Raw genomic sequence first — 6,000 nt, 5'->3', positions numbered from 1 at the left:
CAGAGAGTCGTTCAAAGATTCGGATCTTACAGGGATCCGAATCTTACAGTGATCCGGATCACTGTAAGATCCGGATCACTGTAAGATCCGGATCACTGTAAGATCCGGATCATTGTAAGATCCGGATCTTTGAACGACTCTCTGCCTTCATTGGGATTCTAATCATTCAGAGAATATCACCATACTGTTATAAAAAATACATTAATAATCACTGCCCCCAGGATTTACATTCCCCTTTACCTGCAACTGCACCTTAAGCTAACTTTATTAAATTAATTAAATTAACCCTCACCATTAAATTAACCCTAAACACCCCATCAACCATGACTGCCCCTAAAATTAACCCTTAACACCCCATCAACCATGACTGCCCCTAAAATTAACCCTTAACACCCCATTAAGCATAACTGCCCCCAAATTAACCCTAAACACCCCATTAAGCATAACTGCCCCCAAATTAACCCTAAACACCCCATTAAGCATAACTGCCCCCAAATTAACCCTAAACACCCCATTAAGCATAACTACCCCCAAATTAACCCTAAACACCTCATTAAGCATAAATGCCCCTAAATTAACACTAAAGACCCCATTAAGCATAACTGCCCCCAAATTAACCCTAAACACCTCATTAAGCATAACTGCCCCTAAATTAACACTAAAGACCCCATTAAGCATAACTACCCCCAAATTAACCATAAACACCTCATTAAGCATAACTGCCCCTAAATTAACACTAAAGACCCCATTAAGCATAGCTGCCCCTAAATTATCCCTAAACACCCCATTAAGCATAACTGCCCCCAAATTAACACTAAAGACCCCATCAACCATACCAATTTATTAGGTAATTTATCTGGAGTACATGCAATTAATTTAGGGGCCGTTATGGTTAATGGAGTATTTAGGGTTAATTTCAGGGGCCGTTATGGTTAATGGGATCTTTACGGTTAATTTCAGGGGCAGTTATGGTTGATGGGGTATAAGGGTTAATTTTATGCTGATGACTGAGGGTTAATTTAATTAATTTAATAAAGTTAACTGTAGGTGCAGTTATAGGTAAAGGGGGGCAAACTCAGGGGAATCTAAATCCTGGGGGCAGTGTGAACATTATTAATGTATTTATTTATAAAAGTATGGTATCAGTAATATTCTCTGAATGATTCGAATCTCTGTAAGATTCGGATCCTTGTAAGATCCGGATCCCTGTAAGATTCGGATCATTCGACTCTTCGGATCATTCGACTCTTCGGATCATTCGACTCTTTGAACGACTCTCTGACTCTATGTCATCGTTCCTGTGTGAATTAATGAGCTGTAACCTGACCCCAGAGTATGTGTCTGAGTGCTCTGCAGATGACTCACAGCTCTAGGATCAGGTTACAGCTGCATGATTCACAGACTGAACCGCTACAAATGAATCGTTCAGTCTAGTGAACCGATTCATCCGGATCACTAAAAAAAACTGGATCAAATGAACGATTCGTTCATGATCCGGACATCACTACTGTCAGTAACGGAGCCGGGTAGAGAGGCAGAGTGGCGTATGGGAGGGGGAGGAGCCAGAGTGGTGTATGGGAGGGTGGCTCCCATACACCCCTCTGACTCCTCCCCCCTCCCATACACCGCTCTGCCTCTCTACCCGGCTCCGTTACTGACAGGAACTTTCACTGCAGCTTCATAGAAGCCTCAGCGTAAGTGAAGGTGAGTAACGGAGGCTGTCTGTGCGATGAAGACCCCCACCGGCTGACAGAGAGGATGATCCTCTGTCAGCCGGTGGGGGTCTAAATGATGCGCACAGACAGCCTCCGTTACTGCCCTTCACTTACGCTGAGGCTTCTATGAAGTCAGTAGCGGAGCCGGGTAGAGAGGCAGAGTGGTGTATGGGAGCGGGGAGGAGTCAGAGGGGTATATGGGAGGGGGAGAGAGACGGAAGTGAGAGACCAGCCGACAGTGAGGGGAATCCAGGTCCCCTGCAGCGTTGCGGGGGATCTGGATTCTAGTGTTATAATCCGATCTCTGTTTGAGGTCGGATTATAATTTTTATAATCGATAAAAATCGATTCGATTAATCGATAATGAAAATCGTTGACAACGATTTTCGTTATCGATTATTATTGATTTTATCGATTAGTTGTTTCAGCCCTAATTAGGACACAATACATGGCTGGTCCCTATATAACTTAATTCATCCTAGTGATGGGGTGGGGATACTGCACTCAAGGGTAACCTCTTCTGCCCTTTATGACACACCACCGTGAAAATAGTAGACTTAGCCCCTGACTAATCCATTAAACAATATTGAGATCTAAACTCAGAGATTGCAGTTTATTGATAAGTCTTTTATGTGGCACAGTGTCAAAAGCCTCACTAAAATCTAGATACGTAATGTCTACTGCACCTCCTTGATCAATTACTTTAGTCACCCAATCAAAAAGATAAATTCGGCATGATCTTTCCGAGGTAAACCCATGTTGTTTTTAATATTGAAACCCATGTGACTTCAGATGTTCAACAATCCTATCCTTTAACATTTCCATTAATTTCCCCACTACTGATGTAAGACTTACTGGCCTGTGGTTGCCTGACTCCTCCCTACTTAAAATTGGGACGACTCCCGGTAACAATGATTCATTAAATAAATCCATTTTTGCTAGTATACCACCAAGCTCTTTTAATAAGTTGGGTTGTATCCCATCAGGCCCCATCAATTTATTTGTTTTTACTTTAGAAATTTGGGGGGACAAAAAATATGAAGTGGTGCCTTACAGCAGGTAAACTTATAGAAAGGAAAAATATAACTCAGTTATACATCCAACATACCTGTGCTGCTAAGCAGCATGTGAAAATGATGTGTCCTGGAAAACATGTAGTCACCATAAATATTCCCAAGGCAACTCCCAACTATGGAAGCCTTGGATTTACACAAAAATGGGGAGGCCTCTATTCTACTGAATTGCAGCTTCTCAAAATGTTTGGAGGTAGTAAACAAATAAATCACATTGACTAAATGCAGTGATTGATGCATTAAATCTAATATGGCGGCCAGCTACCATTTAACCAGTAGTGAAAAATGGTATGCCTGCATGTGGGCAGCTACCTAAAGTCAGACATTATTCTTAACAAAAAACATACCAAAAATTAAAAAATGGGCAGATGAGCTTTTGTAAAACTATAATTCTCATTACCCTCAGCCAGGCTTGGGTGATGGTAATTGTAGTCCACAAAATCATGTGCACCAGCAGTGAAAATAGGGCTAGTATGTTTTTGTGGATATATGTATTTTTTCCCCCATCGGTTGCGTTCTATAGTGCATTTATGGCATCTAACCTTATCTGCCATCAGTTTTCTAGAATGCCTACCTGGGCTGCATGCACAATCTGTATGTATGCAATGACTTACGTATCATACATTTGCCAAGGAGTTTGGGACTTTTCATAGGTTTCTATTTATGATTTTGGTTGGGATAAATGGAAAATTGGTATTTAAATGCTCTGAATCATTTCACTGAAACATTTTTTTTTAATTTAAATGTATGTTATATGAGTTGACTCTTGCCTCGATTAAAAGGAAAATGACAAAGTTCTTGCAAACTACCAATGCTGTGCCATTTGACCTGTACCTGAGTTAAAACAAAGCACCGCTACAAGCTGCACTTATCAGTATTCTGAGATAAAACACAGTTTTCAAGACAGGTAAGTGAGCGGCAATCCCCTCCCCCAATATGCAGAGAACAAAAAAAAAAGTTTTACTTCTGAAAGGCAAGACGTTATAGTCTTTGTCACTGTGTCAGGATGACTTTGCATAATGTGGTTTTCTGTATATAAGAAGGTGCCCTCCTCTACCATGCCGTATGTTATAGGAAGTGTGGCAGATCCAAGGGAACATATCACTTCTCTTAAAATGGCAACCACAAAGACATTGTTTTATATCTTTGCCTTTATTTTTTCACTGCACCTATCCCCTGCACACACTGGCAAGATCCTTGTGGTACCAGTGGAGGGGAGCCACTGGATTAATATGAAAGTACTGATGATGGAATTAATCCAGCGAGGGCACAAATTAAGTGTAATGAGACCTTCCAATAGTATCTACATTGATGAGTCTTCTGATCATTTCAAGGTAGAGAACATCCGCCTCTCTGATGATTATGCACTTTCACGAGAACAATTTGAAGAGTATGCCCTTAACTGGATACTTTCCAATGCCTTCCCAAAAGACGTCTCATCATTTTCCACAGCTTGGGAGTTCATTCGAACAATTAGGACAGGAACTCAGACTGCCACCGCTACTCTGACTGCAGTGTTTGAAAACAAAGAGTTGATGGAGCGTTTGAGGACCTCAGGCTTTGATTTGGTGCTTGCAGACCCCTTTAATGTAGGAGGGGTGATGCTGGCTAACTACTTGAAGCTACCTCTGGTATTTTTTGGAAGATGGATGCCTACAGAAGATATACACTTTGCAATAGCCCCTTCACCTCTTTCCTATGTACCTGTGATCCACTCCAGGGTAACAGATAGGATGACCTTCCCAGAGAGGATCAAGAATGTTCTCCTGTACACCATGTATTTTTTAGCCAGCCGAGTACTGGTGTATCCTGTCTATGATGAGCTTTGTAAGCGCTACCTTGATTCTGAAGTCAGTGTATTTGAGTTGTACCAAAGGGCCGACATATATCTGATGAAAGTAGACTTTGTCTTTGAATTTCCACGACCAACCATGCCCAATGCTGTCTACATTGGTGGCTTCCAGTGCCAGACACCAAAACTTCTACCCCAGGAACTGCAAGAGTTCATGGACAGCTCAGAACAAGGGGTAGTGGTCTTCTCTCTAGGCACTCTGGTGAAGACCCTACCGCTAAAGATCGCCAGAGAGATTGCAGCAGGTTTAGCACAGTTGCCTGAACGTGTTATTTGGCGTTACACTGGTGAAAAGCCAGACACACTAGGCAATAACACCAAGACCATGACCTGGCTACCACAAAATGACCTGCTAAGCCATCCCAACATTAAAGCCTTCTTAAGCCATGGTGGTGAAAATGGTATCTACGAAGCCATTTATCATGGGGTCCCAGTAGTTGGTGTCCCTCTCTTTGGGGATCAGTATGAAAACATTCTACGTCTTAAGGCAAAAGGAGCTGCTGTAATGCTGGATAATTTGCTGGATGTCACATCAAGCGAGATATTCAATGCGGTGCGTTTGGTTATTGACAATCCTTCCTACGGAGCTGCTATGAAGCACGTCTCCAAACTACACAGGGACACACCGGTATCACCACGGGACACTGCTGTATTTTGGACAGAGTTTGTGATGCGCCACAATGGGGCAGAACACCTACGAGCAGTGGGTAATGACCTACCATGGTATCAATACTATGTCCTGGATGTCATTGGGGCTCTTGTGGCCACACTTGCAGTCATTATCTACTTGTCATGGAAAGTATTGGGTGCTATCATAAAGATATATCTCAGGGGAAGGAAAAGCAAACAAGACTAACATTCTTTGTGTAAGTTTTACATGCCACAGCATACAATGTATACCATAATTTTACCTAATTTGGGTGTCGCCATCTTGCGAGAGGCAATAGCTCTCTCTTTGGTGATTACGGTTGTTCTCCGGAGCGGTCCCAGTGCATCGTCGTTTAGGTTTTCAGATTTAAAGCATGCGTTCACTGCAATATTGTTTATGGTGCAATTAGGGAGGGATAACACAGGCCCTTTGGAGCAGTTTTATCAATATCGAGGCATTACAGCAGCACCGTTTGAGAGAAGAACGTGACCTTTGATCGCTTTCTAAGCTCATTGGTTGTTAACTGGCAAAACTTTGAATGACACAATTTTTTTTAATGATTACATAATTAATTCTGTTAAAGATTTACAAATTCGACATTACAATAAATTGAAAATGTGTGTTTAAATAGCTAATGAGACATTATTGAACCACTAGATGGAACCATGGTTCTTTTCAGTGGAGGCACGTCCAAAAAACGCATCCCAAGAA

At 41.9% G+C, this 6,000-nt stretch overlaps 1 pseudogene; it reads left to right on the top strand.

The window, feature by feature from the left end:
• The first annotated feature begins 3,846 nt into the window (after positions 1–3,846).
• On the top strand, positions 3,847–5,496 carry LOC149287597 (UDP-glucuronosyltransferase 2A2 pseudogene; annotated as a pseudogene).
• Positions 5,497–6,000: the final 504 nt, after the last annotated feature.

Source organism: Sceloporus occidentalis, unplaced genomic scaffold (genome assembly GCF_023333645.1).
Source record: "Sceloporus occidentalis isolate IW3139 unplaced genomic scaffold, rSceOcc1.0.p SCAF_58, whole genome shotgun sequence".
In the NCBI taxonomy this organism is placed as follows: domain Eukaryota; kingdom Metazoa; phylum Chordata; class Lepidosauria; order Squamata; family Phrynosomatidae; genus Sceloporus; species Sceloporus occidentalis.
Note: the sequence above shows the minus strand (reverse complement) of the source record. Positions and strands in the feature narration are given on the sequence as shown.